Source organism: Trichechus manatus, unplaced genomic scaffold, assembly GCF_000243295.1.
Source record: "Trichechus manatus latirostris isolate Lorelei unplaced genomic scaffold, TriManLat1.0 scaffold00073, whole genome shotgun sequence".
Lineage (NCBI taxonomy): Eukaryota > Metazoa > Chordata > Mammalia > Sirenia > Trichechidae > Trichechus > Trichechus manatus.
In genome coordinates, this window is record NW_004444009.1 from 4,560,566 (window position 1) to 4,576,519 (window position 15,954).

At 37.2% G+C, this 15,954-nt stretch overlaps 1 protein-coding gene across 1 annotated transcript in view; it reads left to right on the forward strand.

The window, feature by feature from the left end:
* Positions 1–15,954, forward strand: part of SPAG17 (sperm associated antigen 17) — a 361,237-nt gene that overhangs the window by 132,564 nt on the left and 212,719 nt on the right. The gene's annotated exons all lie outside the window — the stretch shown is intronic.

The window sequence follows — 15,954 nt, forward strand, 5'->3', positions numbered from 1 at the left end:
ACCTTCATAATAATCTGAATATTTTAGCAGCAATCAATCAATCATTTCTACTCCCACATTACACATCTGATTATTTCTTCACATGTGGATTTCTCATTTAACTTGCTTATGGAAATCAATCTGTGCGTTTTCCAAAGATTCATATTTACATCTGAAAAATGTTTTAACATACTTTTAGTAAAGTGATGCCAAGTTCAAATCCATTTGCTATTATCATTACTCAAGATAAATGATGTTTTTTATTTTCCAAATCATCCTAAAATATTTTCGGAAAGCCAAATGCCTCTTCATGTACATGTGTAATGTGTGTGAGCACACACGAGGCTGTATGAAATGGATTTACATGTAAGCTATTTCTTTAGGCTCTTAAGTGGAAGAAGCAAAATTAATTTATGGAAGAAGAAAGAGAAAAGTGAAAATATCCTAGTAATACCTTCTTCACCTTTATAAGACCCTCAAATATAGGTTTCCTATTTAAGTTGAGCTTTTGACACGATAATTATAGAAAAAATTAATAATAATGCACCTTGTATTTGTAATATAATGCTTTATATTTTTCGGTGAGATTCTCCATATACTATCTTATTAGGATGGCGCATATTGTCCCCAGGAAAATTCTGCTTATATGGACACAGTCAGTGATATAGTTTTTCAGCTGTTGAAGCTCTTTCCATCCTCTGCAGGAGAATTATACTTTAAGAAGTATCCAGGGAAGTTAAAGCTTGGCAGAAGGAAAATTGGAAAATTTGAAATTTGTATTGAAACATATTTTCTTGCCTGTTTAAATTCCAGTGTCATATGGGAATCTGGATTTTGAAAACTAGAGTGTGAGTTCTGCAAAAATTCCTGTACCTTCTGTTGCTCTATGCTTTCCCACAGTGCTTATAAGTACACCTAGTGTACTGAAGAGTGTCAGTTTCCTTTGGCACCTGTTTTTAGTCAGTAATTGTTAGAGGAGAAGGTTTTAGATTTGAGTCAACAAATTGTAAGTAACAGTAAATCAAATACCCCAGCAGCTTAGGAAAAGTTTTTAAAGCAAGCAACAATTTAAAAATATTCCTGCACTATTATTTTACACAGCATTTCTTTGAAATGTGAACTATAATAAATAATACAGCTATGAGATTCCGAAGACATGGAAATAATCTTAGTTCTTAATTATGTTGAAAATTTGACAGTCATAAGGAATTGAGACTTGAATTTCGAATATAAAAAAAAAACTAATAGATATAGTAAGAAAATTCTTTAAGCAATTAAGAGCCAACAATTACATAATCTAATTTGATGTCTTCATTAGATTGGGTTCCGAAAGCACTAGCCCCAAATTTCTGACTTGCAACCATATGAGTAAGTGCTAAATAAATTGATGAAAATGGATTGGAATGGAGTCCTCTCCAGAAAATGCATTTGGTAAAGGCAAGATTAAGGGAGTTGTTTGAGGAGTGATATAATCTTTGTTCATTTCAACAACACTGCCCAAGGGGTCAGTTGGAACAATTAAGGTTAGTGCTTGTCATCCAGCAAGTTTGGCAGAATGTAAAATAAGCAGAAAGTATGTAAAGCTGATACCATGCTGTGGATTAGAAAAATCTCTTCCTCTTTCCTGAAACTAGGGTGAAGTTCTGCGATTCCTACAAGGGGAGTGACTGGCTCTTCAGCTTTTTAACATCAACATGAAATCTATAAAGATGTTTTCTTTCAAATGCTAAATTATTTCCCATATCTGTACAACCCAAAAAGTGTATCTTTTATATTTAATTTTTGGAATTACATTTTTTAAAATGAATGCTTAAAATTATCCATAGCCGTAATTACAGAAAATACAAGGGAGGAGGTGGGGGCGATGGAAAAAATGTAATATATCCCTATATAGTTGATTCTGTTTGAATCAATCAAAATTTTCTTAAAAGTAACAGTACATAGAATAGTTTCAACTGCAAACTTCAGTAAAAATATTATTTTAGGCTTCACTTATTTTAATAATTTATAATATGTTAGCCTGGGCTATACTTAAGATTGTTTTTGTTTTGTCCATGAAGAAATGTTGCCGACTAGTTAATATTATAAATAATAATACAAGGAAGGATATTTCTTAGAAGAACACAATTTTAAAGCCTTTAGCATAGGAATTTCTAGGATGCAAATTCCTGCCTCTCATTAAAAATGAGTTGAATCTATTTGAAAACAGTTATCTATTTCAGAATACCTTGTTGATTACTTCCAAATATACATACCATAAAGAAAATGTACTATATTTCTATAAATATATTTTAGTATCCCAGAACTTCTGAGTATGACTCTCATACAATTAATCCCAAATAAGTTAGATTTTACTGTTATCTTAAAATTTGGGTAAGAGGATATTATGTTTAGAAATGAATTTTTCTTATACACATCAACATTATCTCAACATTTATTCAGCATTTTTAGCAGGAAAAAATGCTATCATTATCAATCTGTTGTTCATTCATTAATTCAGCAACTGTTTATTGAAACTTTACAGTATACTGGGCACTTATATTCTTGTAATGCTTATTAGAATTTTTTAATGAATTTCTTTGTCTCTATTTTAATTCGTGTTTTAATTTGGTCATTAACTGAATATTATATTTTTACTTTATTTAAGTCTAACTTCTATATTATATATTAATTATAAACATTTTATTAAAAACCAAAACATCTAATTGTGAACCAAAATATTTAAATTATATTAAGAATTCAACAGGAAGAAAACTTTTAATCACCAAAAATAAAGATGAAAAATGATTACGATAGAAAAAAATGTTAGCCATTTAAATAATCAACCAAACTAAATTTCGTCTTATATGTCTGAGTAGAGTTCAGAATATTTGCATCGGCTTTAGGAAAAGATCCAAATACATAGTATTCCATTTGTGCTTTAATTTGTGTATGTGCTGCCAAAGCGAGCACAGTGCTTTAATATGTGAATTCAAAAACTCAATCCATATTTTCCTAGGTATTTTTAGAGAGCACTTCTTTCTTTTTCTAGCTTATATGCTTAGTACCAGTTGCCTTATTTTCTAATGCACTAGAATTGAAAAGAAGGGTGATATGCAGTAAAGAACTATGGAGAGATGGTATTGGTAAACTCTTCTTAAAACAACTCAAAATTAAAAGTGCCTAAGTTTGAGAATACATCATAATGAAGCCACAAATAACCCAGAGCCTCCTTCCAAGGAGGGATGAAGTGAAATTGGAGAAGCTTTCACAGACGGTTTCCAGCTTGCTCCAGTCAAAACCCCGAAATACTGGAAAGCAGCCAGTGTAATGCCATTTTTTTTTTTTTTTTTTTGCGTGTTTTTTTTTTTTTTTTTTGCGTGTTTTGTTTTAAAAGAAAGGCCGTAGGGACATACCAGGAAATTACAGGCTGGTTAGTTTTGATTCAGTTGTGGTTAAAATCTTCAGAAACTATTTTAAGAAATCAAACAGAGGAAGAGCAGGGACTCAGTTTAGAGGGACCCGTGTGGTTTCAGGAAAGGAATAACTTGCCTCACTAACTGGGTGGAATTCTTTGAGGCTGTATTATCAAAATGAGGATATTACCAACAAGACTGTTAGAACTAGGAGTTACAAAAACCCAACAATTTAGAGGAAATAATAAATGACTCCCTGGCTGGTTTATCTGTAAAATGGATTAGTGCTTTCCTAATTAGGATGTTTTTAATTAATGACAACTTTTTACAGACTTCAGAAATATTTTAAAGAACCATGCACACTTAAAATAGGGTAGTATTTTTAGTTATAGAGTTATAGCAACTAATAATAATAGTTAGCTACCATTACTAACTGCTTGGCACTGTATGAAGCCCTTTACATATGTTATATCATTTAATCCTTGAAATAACTTTATGAGGTAGAGTATTATTCCCAATTTACAGATAGGGAAACTGAAAATGTGAGAAGTTATGAAACTTTCCAAAGACCAAACAGCTATAAAGTGGTAGAACTGGGGTTCAAATCCAAAACTGTTAGACTCCAAAGACCGTGTTATTAACCACTATACTGACCCCCCCCTAAGCGTCTCAAAAATTATGCAAAATTACACTATAGGCTCACAATCGGTTGAGTACCTGCCAGAGATTTTCCCTGTAGGAGTAATGGCTTTGCTCAGTGATCTACCAAGAGTCATATGGTCCCAGTAATTGCGCTGCATAAAACATCGTGAGGTTAAATGTGGCAACAGCGGTCAAGGAAAGAGAGAAAGCCCAAGGACAAAGGATTAGAGCTACCAAGCACCAATTCCCAAGAGAATCCTGACTTAATTTCCAGCCCTGCCTCCCTGCCCAGAAATGATGAGTTTCTGGGAGAAGCTTCTTAAAACTAGACTTCCTGAGATTATTTCAAACACACCCACCCCTTCTCCCTGCCCTTCTGGATGGTGAGGTAGGATAGCATTGGCTAACCTGGTGCTTAAGTCCCTCGGAGTCACATGGGGATCAGAGGCTGACAGCAGACAGGCATCAGGCCTACCCCTCTCACCACCAGCACACGCAGTCATGGCCATGTTCTGATCCTGTCGGTCAAGAATTGCACTCTGGAGATGGTAATGCAGCGCCCTAGGACATTCTGCAGAGCTTTAAGTTTGCATCATTTAGTCAAATGAATCCAAAACATTCCTAGTTGTATATATCCTACACCATAGCAACTCCTAACTCAACATTCATTCAGCTATCAGAGGAAGGGGTGGAGAAAGGGGAAAGAATACCAGACAATACAGAAAATAAAAAGTAAATATTCATAATGCAGTAACCCTATTACAACTAATGTTAACATTTTAGTAATGTTTGCTTTCTGTTTCTTTCTGTGGCTTTGTTTCTTTACATAGCTGTAGTCATTGTGAAAACGTTTTGTTTTTTTAATCTAGCTTTTTTTCAATTAAAAAATTAGATCATCATAACTTTTACTCATTACCATAGTATCCACATCTATCATCATTATTGGTTATGTGATATTCTATGGATTGCTATAATTTTCCATTAACAATGCCTCTATTGTTGAACATTTAGGTTATTTCTATATTTTTTCATAATAAACAATGTGGTGATGAACAACTTTGTATACATAGCATTTTCCATATTTTTGGATAATTTCCTTAGCATTGTTGCTGTTGTTGCTAGGTGCCATCCAGTCAGTTCTGACTTATTGTGACCATATGTACAACAGAATGAAACACTCCTGGTCCTGCACCATCCTCATGATCATTGTTACGCTTGAGACCATCATTGTAGCCACTGTGTCAGGCCATCTCCTTGAGGGTCTTCCTCTTTTTTGCTGACCCTTTACTTTACCAAGCATGATGTCCTTCTCCAAGGAGTGATCCCTCCTGATAACATGTCCAAAGTATGTGAGACACAGTTTCACCATCCTTGCTTCTAAGGAACATTCTGGCTATACTTCTTCCAAGACAAATTTGTTCATTCTTTTGGAAGTTCATGGTATATTCAATATTCTTTGCCAACACAGTAGTTCAAAGGCATCAATTCTTCTTCAGTATTCCTTATTCATTGTCCAGCTTTCAAGTGCATATGAGGTAATTGAAAATACCATGGCTTGGGTCAGGTGCACCTTAGTCCTTAAAGTCTCATCTTTGCTTTTTAACACTTTAAAGAGGTCTTTTGCAGCAGAATTGCCCAATGCAAAGTGTCATCTGATTTCTTGACTGCTGTTTCCATGTGTGTTGATTGGGGATCCAAGTAAAATGAAGTCCTTGACAGCTTCAATCTTTTCTCCGTTTATCACGATGTTGCTTATTGGTCCAGTTGTAAGGATTTTTGTTTTCTTTATGTTGAGATGTGATCCATACTGAAGGGGTCTTTGATCTTCATCAGTAAGTGCTTCAAGTCCTCTTCACTTTCAGCAAGCAAGGTTGTGTCATCTGCATAATGCAAGTTGTTAAATGAGTCTTCCTCCAATCTTGATGCCCCGTTCTTCTTCATATAGTCTGGCTTCTCTGATTATTTGCTCAGCATAGAGATTGAATAAGTATGGTGAAAGGATACAATCCTGATGCGCACCTTTCCTAATTTTAAACCATGAAGTATCCCCTTGTTCTGTTCAAAAGACTGCCTCTTGGTCTATGTACAGGTTCTGCATGAGCTTAATGAAATGTTCTGGAATTCCCATTCTTTGCAATGTTATCCATAATTCGTTATGATCCACACAGTCGGATGCTTTTGCGTAGTCAATAAAACACAGGTAAACATCCTTCTGGTATTCTCTGCTTTCAGCCACAATCCATCTGACATCAGCAATGATATCCCTCATTCCATGTCCTTTTCTGAATCCAGCTTGAATTTTTGGCTGTTCCCTGCCAACGTACTGCTACAACTGCTTTTGAATGATCTTCAGCAAAATTTTACTTGTGTGTGATATTAATAATATTGTTCAAAAATTCCACATTCAGTTGGATCACCTTTCTTTGGAATAGGCATAAATATGGATCTCTTCCAGTTGGTTGGTCAGATACCTGTCTTCCAAATTTCTTGGCATAGACAAGTGAGCACTTCCAGCACTGTGTTTGTTGAAACATCTCAATTGGTATTCTGTCAATTCCTGGAGACTTGTTTTTTTGCCAATGCCTTCAACTTAAACTTCTTCCCTCAGTACCATTGGTTCTCAATCATATGCTACCTTCTGAAATGATTGAACATCAACCAATTCTTTCTGGTACAGTGACTCTTTGTATTCCTTCCATCTTCTTTTCCATCTTCTTTGGATGTTCCCTGCATTGTTCAATATCTTGCTCATAGAATCCTTCACTATTGTAACTCAAGGCTTGAATTTTTTCTTCAGTTCTTTCAGCATGAGAAATGCTGAATGTGTTCTTCCCTTTTGGTTTTCTAACTCCAGGTCTTTGCACATTTCATTATAATACTTCACTTTGTCTTGTCAAGCCACCCTTTGAAATCTTCTGTTCAGCTCTTTTACTTCTTCATTTCTTCCATTAGATTTAGCTACTCGACATTCAAGAGTAAGTTTGAAACTTGCTGAAACTTGTTCTTCCTGAGAATTAACTTACAGAAATGGATTAATTGGGCCCAAACATGTTCCAATAAGCTTGTCTTTCCCAAAGTGTGTTCTATGACTATTAGCCCTGGGTCTCTATGAAAAAAAAAATGGTCCCCTGTTCAAATGAACTTGGGAATCATTGTGTATTGTACACTCCTTTTGGAGATTTACACCACACATTAGCTTATCAAAGACAGGAGAGTTTTGTGAAAAGAAATGTTTAATGTTAAACTTAACCTACTGTTTCCCATACTACATGTCCCCATACATTTCCTTTTAGCCATTTATTGGCCTCCCACCATCTGGAAACAGCAGGATAGATTATCTACGAGGTAGAATGATATCTGGAAAGAGAACTAGACTAGCACTCAGAAGATCTAGTTCCTCATACACCACATAATAATGGAGTGACCTTAGCCACTTAACCTCCATGAACATGATTTATTATTTATATTCCTGATAATATAATTGTGATAATCTTGTGATAGATCATATGTGAAACACAAAGTTCTACATAAATATGTAGACACCTTATTATCTATAAGAAAAAAAATGGAGTATATTTATTTATCACCAGTTTTACCAACTGTTACCGTTACCTTCCTGTCATTGTGAGGAATAGCAGAATGAATACCTAGCAATTATATCTGAAGTTTGACATCAAGAAGTCATTTAGAAATAAAATAGGATCTAAAATTATTTGAAGTATGAAATAATTAGATTGAACTGTTATAGAAAGGGAGAATTTTGTGGTTTTCTCATTGAAAAATGAGAATAATTTGAGATTAATGATTCTAGGTAGCTGTCACTTGATATTCAATTGAGTATGTGAAATGCTGACACTTTTTTTTTTTTTTGGTTATTGCTAGGACAAGAACCCCACATCTGCTATGTGACTTAACTGGTTAAGAAATCTCAGTGCCTATCCAAAGATTTCTCGCAGTAGGAGGCATCCAGATGCTTGTTGTACACACTGTATTTTAAAGAAAATGTACTCGGTAACAATCTTGACTCTCCTTTCATATGCTGGGGAACATGTGTTCCCCAATCATGGTGGAGAGAGGGGCCTTTTGGATGTGCCTCTCTCCCACATTCTTGCCTTCAATTGGCAAGAATTCCTTCTGATTTTTTTTTTTTTTTTTAGGTTTTGAGCAGATCACCATAATATGGAAACATGCATGCTATCTTATGCAAAAATAAGAAAGACTAAAGAACGAGTTTGTGTGAACAAAGTTTAGTTGATGATTTAGGAGAGGGTCAATTTTGTTGAATTATCAACTAATCTGGTCAATTTCCACCCACCAGCCCCCCAATCTCAAGACTAAACCCATGTTTGGGAATGTGAGAGAATACAGGGGAAGGAAAGAAAAGATAGAAGGCAATTTTCCTATGTTTGAGACTTGGTAGAAAAGGATGTGTCACCTTTGGGCCAAGATAGAATTCTAGGGGCCAACCAGCAATCACTGTCCACCCCAGAGGGGCAAAGAGACTGTCCTGGCACAGCCTGAGTATGTGGGGTCAAGGAAGTGGGGAATAGACCACTATACTCGAGTCATCATTGGGGAGCAGAAGGACTGGGTAGGGGAAAGAATATGTCCAGAGATCCACCAAGGACTTATCCGACTGGATCTGGAGCTTCTCTTCTCTGTGGTGTGGTTTCCCGGAACCAGAGAATCCTCTCTCTACCCCCAAACTTCTTTACATAGTAATACTTTCTGAAATTCTACCAATTGAAAATATACTAGTGTTATATGGGAAATGCAAGACACTAAGTGATAGAGAGAGAACAATTATATAAAAATACTTTGAAAGAATGCAGTCTTCATCACCCATTTTCTCTAGGTGGTGGAATTATGAGAATTTTTTAAAGTTTTTAAAATATTTTTTCAATAATAATTATTATGAAGATGATCATAAAAAGTTATTTAAAGAAGTAGTCAGGATTTATAAGGGTCTTCTTTAAAAACACTTTTCTGAAGGTGGAGGAGGTAGAGATTGATCATTTCAATGTGAGTAGAAATTAGTTTAAAAGATGTTTTTCTCCAGTGTCCCAAGTTTTGCCTCTCTAAAGGAATGCAAAAACAAAAAGAAAGAGAGAAAAGACTTATTATGTGAAGAAGGCACAATGCAGGATGAGTAGCTTAGGGAGACGTAGCACTATGGAGAAACAAGAGAGTGACAGCAAGTATGATTTGACCCCTGGAAAGCTAGAGTAGAGGAAGGATAAACAGGCCTGGGAAAGAAGTTGGAACAGCGTCAAAGACTGAAACTAGCAGGCAAACCATAGAAAGAAAATGAGTTTAGTGTTTGGAGTCAAACCGCTTGTGTTGAATCCCTGACTCTACCTTTGTGTGTCTTAGGGCAAGCTGGGTGTCTTAATGTATACAATAGGAATAAAATTCTCCATCATCCAGGCTGCTTTGTGAGATCAAATTAAAGAAGACAATGTCTAGAAAGCATCTAACATACTGCAGAGCTAGTCTCTGCTACTAGAATTCGCCACTTAATTTGAAATTTTGGTTGTGGACCACTCTGCTCGCTCTAGGATGCCAAGAAACCTCACAGGAGAAAGGGCTTAGGGAGTTCCTGTCCTTATAGAACTTTAACCTTTGCAAAGAGGCTGAAAAGGGATAAGAATTATGTGCTTGTACAGACTTTCATATCCTGCTTAGGTAAGCCTGTAGTGTAGAGTTGGCTCCCTTATGATCTTACTAAAAAAAAAGAAAAAAATTTTTTTTTAATTTCAGCAAATCTTTGTAGGATGACTGATTAAATAAATGGATGAATGTATAAATGAATAAGTCCTTATTCTTGCTGATGAAATTTAGAATAATTTAAGTTAAAATAGCTGCTTCTCTTCAGCTCGAAAGATCATCCTTAGATTTTATTTAACATTGAAGTTGTGAAAGTTACTTGTGGATTTTGAGGCAAAGTTAGGATTTATCTGTGGCAAGGCTAGCTGTCCACCAAGGAGCTGCATAGGTTGTTTCACTTTAGTGAATTTGCCATGATCCAAGGCGTGGCTTTTAGAGTGCCCTGTATGAGTCTTGCCAGTGCCTCCAAGCTGAATGGACTCAGGGTACTGACTGTGCTCTATGGATCATTTAAAAAGACCGTGGGCTTTAGAGCCAGAGTGGCCTAGCTTTGCCACTTACTAGCTTTGAGATTTAACAGTTACTTTCCCTCACTAATTCTCAGTTTCCCCATCTGAAAAATGAGGATCATGTTCTACCGTTTGTAGTTGTTATGAAGACTTCATGATATACAGTATCTAACATGTAGTAAGAACTCAAGAAGTAAAAGCTGTAATGATGACAGTGTTGATGATGATGATGACAACAATGACAGTGATGATTAGAATAGCCATTTGCTAATTCATTGCTGTGAATATTACTGTCAATTTTACATGATTGACACATCAGCCATAACTGAATGTTTTCTCTCTGTAGACAAGCTGTACATGGGAAGTCAAATTACCAGAAAGTTATGCAGAGAACCTCAAGACTAAACTAGGGGTGTTAGTTCAATAGTTTGCTCGCCTGATAGCCTGATGCAGCCACCTGACCACAGGAATGTACTTTTCAGGCTGTCCAGACCCCCCTTTCAGTCCATCAAGACAATTTTGAATGAGCGCTGCGATTCTTCGCCTCTCTGACTCCTTTTTCTGTCTTTTATTGCTGGTCAATCATCTTTCTACTAATTTCCAGTTCTCTGATGGTCAGTCCACTCCACCTCAGACACTCCATTCCATGGCCACATCCTGATATTTATTATCAAAGCCCCCATCAGCTCCAAAATCTTGAGATGCCCCATTCTCTAATCTTGGCAATTTCTTATCCTTACCTCTTGCTTATGATCCAGTATTCCCCCACAAAATGTTTTCAACCACATCATAACCTCCTATCTATGGATTCTATTAGTTTCTATCCATTGTCCTCTCCTGCTATTGCCCAGGGTCCATATCATTTTAGTCATCCCTTTGAAAAATCTCAACTCCCTTGCTCTTCTCTTGTTCCACCATAATAATTTAACAAAACTCCTCCCAATATGAACTCACTGATCCATTATTTTCATTTCTGTACCTAGCAGCTAAATATAGCTGAAGGAATTCACTAGACAGACAAGTTTTATTTTAAAATTCACAATCTCAGAATTTCCAATAAGGTGTCATCACTGTCAGAATCCTTCCATATTTCTATAGTATGCTTGCTCTTCTACTCTCTGAAATGACTGTACATTATCTTGTTTATTCAAACCTCCTACCTCTTACCTGACCATCCTAAGTTGATGACTTTGCCTCACAAGGTCACTTGATAAAATTTAAATACTTCCTCAGCATCATGAAGGGCTCTCCTTTTCTTGCATCTGATCCCAGTCACCCATCCTCTCCTTGCTCTTATTAAATTGAGAAAATGTCTCTCCTCCTATCAAAGAGGAAACCCAGGTGGTGTAGTAGTTAAGAGCCACAGCCACTAACCAAAAAGGTCGGCAGTTTGAATCCACAAGGCTCTTCTTGGAAACTCTATGGGGCAGTTCTACTCTGTTCTTTAGGGCCACTATGAGTCGGAATCAACTCAACGGAGAGTTTGGTTGGTTTTTTTTGTTTTTTGTTTTTTTTTTCCCCCTATCAAAGACCAGTCACTGACACATGCTCTTGGTCTTTCCCCATCTTGCCTCCTCAAGGACGTTAATCTTTCCCATGCCTTCAGTGTCTCCCTCTCTACTGGATCATTCCATAAGCCCCAAAACACAACTTTTCCTAACTTTACATACATATAGATGGACCTTAACCTCACATCACCCCACATCCACTGTAACAACTCAGAGCTCTGGTTTCCCTTCACAGGCAAACTTTTCAAAATAGTTGTCCACACAAGTGGTCCCTATCATTACATCCCATTCTCTCATCAACTCACTTCAGACTAGCTTCTGCCAACACACTCCACCTTAACTGTTCTTGACGTTGTGACCTACAACTTCCAATGCTTGGTTTTTGTTTTTGTTTTTGCCCTTTCAGCTCCTAGTTCTCTAGCTTTACACTCTCTCCTAGCTTTTTGGCCTCTCCTCCATCTCTTTTGCTGGAATCTCCTTCTATACCCAACTGGTAAATGTTGGATTTCCTTCAGGGCTTGATCCCAAGATAAATTCTCATATTTCTCAAGAACTCTCACCCAAGGTGAGTGCTTATCTTTGCATCCAATTAATTAATATTGTATGTTACCCACATCTGAATTTGTAACTCCAGCCAAATATCTCTTTTGAGAAGAGAACATATGTATTCAAATGCCTCCTTGACATCTCACAAGCATCTCAAATTTAACATAACCACTCTTAATAGCCCACCTACCTTAAGTAAAAACCATTTATTTTTTAACACTTTTTTTTATTGTGTTTTAGATGAAGGTTTACAGAGTAAATTAGTTTCTCATTAAACAATTAATACACATACTGTTTTGTGACATTGGTTGCCAACCCTGCAATGTGTCAGCACTCTCCCCTTCTTGACCTTGGGTTCCCTGTTTCCATTTGTCCAGCTTTCCTGTCCCCTCTTGCCTTCTCTTTCTTGCCCCTGGGCTGGTATGCCTATTTAGTCTTGTATACATGGTTGAAGTATGGGTATTATTGTTTGTTTTATGGGCCTGTCAAATCTCTGGCTGAAGGATGAACCTCAGGAGTGACTTCTACTGGGTTAAAAGGGTGTCCGGGGCCATACTCTCAAGGTTTCTCCAGTCTCTGTCAGACTAGTAAGTCTGATCTTCTTGTTGTTGTTGTTAGTTAGAATTTTGTTCTACATTTTTCTCCAGCTCTGTCCGGGACCCTCTACTGTGATCCCTGTCAGAGCAGCTGGTGGTGGTAGCCCCAAGCACCATCTAGTTGTGCTGGCCTCAGTCTGGTGGAGGCTGAGGTACTTGTGGTCCATTAGTCCTTTGGACTAATCTTTCCCTTGTGTCTTTAGTATTCATTCTCCCTTCCTCCAGATGGGGTAGGACCAGTGGAAAACCATTTCTCTTTTTCTCCATAAATGGCATCATCAACCACCCAGTTTTTCAAACAAAAATCCAGGGCATTATCTTTGATATTGCCTCCTTAATTCACTTCTTATATCTAATCTTTCAGTAACTCCTGCAGTTTCAACCAGGGCTTCCAACTGGTTCCTTCCAGTTCGACCCCCTGCTGAGAATTTGCATTTCCACCCCAGATATATTGAATCAGAATCTACATTTTAACAAGATATCCAGACAATTCTTATGTATACATATGTATATTTATGTGTTCGTATGTGTACATAAGGATCACCTGGTGATCATATTAAATGTAGATTTTAGGATCTTGTTAAAATGTAGACATACTTATATATTCTTATGTATAACTTTTTATGTATACATAAGAATCACATGGGGATCTTGTTAAATATAGTTTCTGATTCAGTATATGTGGGGTAGAAATGCAAATTCTCAGCAGGGGGTCAAACTGGAAAGAACCGGTTCAAAGCCCTGGTTTCAACATCCAGCATAGATCTCAAGTGCATCCATTTCTCTCCATTCTGCCAACACCTTAATCTGAGTTACTATTAGCTCTTATCTGGCCTATTGCTAGAATCTTCTTACTGGCTTTTTTATTTCCAATCTTACAAGACTACACTATTCCCCTCACTTAAAACCTTTAAGGTCTTCCCATTGCATTTTTAATAAAATATAAAACTTTCTTCCTCAGCCTCCAAATCCTTGGAGGACCTGGCCTCTGCCCTGCTTTCCCCACCTCATCTTGCTTCACCCTCTTGCTGATTATTCTCCTTCTACACTCATATATTTTCAGTTCCTTAAACACACCAAGCTCCTCCATGCCTGAGGGCCTTCACATACACACTTCACTATTTCCCTGCTTCTCACATGGATGAACTTATCTTTCAGGTCTTCATTCAAATGTCACCTTCTCTACCATGTTTCTATTATTACATTGTAATTTATTCTTCCTCACATTCATTAAAATTTTTAGTTATATTTTTATCTTTTTGTTTATGTGGTTTTTCTCTTTCTCTTCCAGTAGACTGTGAGCTCAAGAGGGCAGAGCCCAGCCCTGCATTGTGCACTAACTTATACCTGGTACAGAGAGAAATGCTGGGGCCCTTTCATAGTACTACACCTTACCTTGTGCTCTCCTCTCTGCCTCCACCCCAAGGCTGTGAGTGACACCTCCATCCTCTGCTGATGTTTCCCTCTGTTGCTGAGTAAACCTGGCACAACAACTGAAACTCTGAAAAACAGCCATCGAATGAACAAGTGACTAAATGAATACTGATATCCCACACATTTTCAAAACTTCTGTTCTGTCTGATACTTTATGGTTGAGATTATTCACTAGTGTCATGGAGCTAAGGTAACAGAAACATTAGGGAAGTTTGGCAAGCTTGATTTTGACAATGTCCTCCTTCCCTTTCATCCCCTTTTGCAATCTGGCACAGAGCTGTCGACCTTAACCTCTACTTCCAACCTAGGAACATATTCTTTTTATCTTTTCCTCCAGCATTGCTAAGGTGTTGATTTTACCACTTCCATATTATCTGTCCACGTTGAACTTGTCTTTCTTTTTTAGAACTTATGACATCCTTTCATGGTTCTGTGCCTGTCTCCACCCTAAGACTGTGAGTGACACCTCCAGCCTCTGCTCATGTTTCCCTCTGCTGCTGAGGAATAGGTGCTGGGGGTGCTGCAAGTTCACCATCTCTAGAGCAACAGGGCTAGGTACAGGTGGAGAATGCAAGGCACCACTGACATTAGCCCTGCGTGCCAAAGCAGAACTGGATTCTCTAGAGCCCTCAACATCCAGAGGCCACATGGAATAGGAAAAATGCTCCTCTCCCCTCTGTGTTACACTCTGTTGGGTAGGTGCCAAAGCAATATGCCTTCTACTCTGCCCCTCAATGTCTTAGAGCAGAGTTTTTCAAACTTAGAACTCACAACCTCAGGGAAAGAAGTAGGTATCAGAATCCAAGATGTTGCTACAATAATTAGTTTAATCTTGTTTTCAATTTTGTTGAGTATGGAAAAAATAACGATATAGGCATGTTCTGGATCTTCTGGATGGACCACCTTATGATCAAGTACTGCCATATTATTTCAATGAACACAACTGTTTGTATTTATAAGTACACTAATTGAAAGCCTAATTACATTATGAAATACTGCACAAAGGTTTTGGTAATCATTTAAAAAGAAAAATATGGTGGGAAATTGGGTGTTTACATGGACAGTAGCAATCTAAGCACACTCCAGAGCAGTGTGTAGAGAATTCATGTTGCCAACTGATGTTTTGTGCCAATTTCATCTTTGAATGCATTGACTAGCAACCGTTAGTTATATCTGTACATACGTAAGTAGCATTATAACAAAAAGTGCTCGGTTTCCAAAATAATTTTTAACCTTTAAAAATGGTCAGTGCATTACTTAACTATGAAAAACTTTATCACAGAGATTTTAGAGAAAACTCTTCCTTCTGTTTTCATTTTTTTTTAATCTTTGTTTTGTTTTAAATGAACAACCCCATCCACGTCTAAGACTCAGACAAGAGCTCCCCAGGGTTGGGCCAAAAGATAAATCTGAATTCCTGACACCATAATGTATTCAGAATCATCCTCCCTCCTCGCTCCCCCTCTACCAAACAACTGAAGTGGTTTATTAGGCCACATTTAACTTTCCCTTGGAGCTCTGGTGGGGCAGTGGTTAAGAGCTCAGCTGCTAACCAGAAGTCCGCAGTTTGAATCTACCAGCTGCTCTTTAGAAACCCTGTGGGGCAGTTCTGTTCTGTCATATAGGGTTGCTATGAGTTGGAATTGCTTCGATAGCAACGAGTTTGCTTTTTTGTTTTGTTTTTTGTTTTTTGGTAACTCTTCCTTAAGATGAATTCTCTTCCAGAAGGCTCCTTATG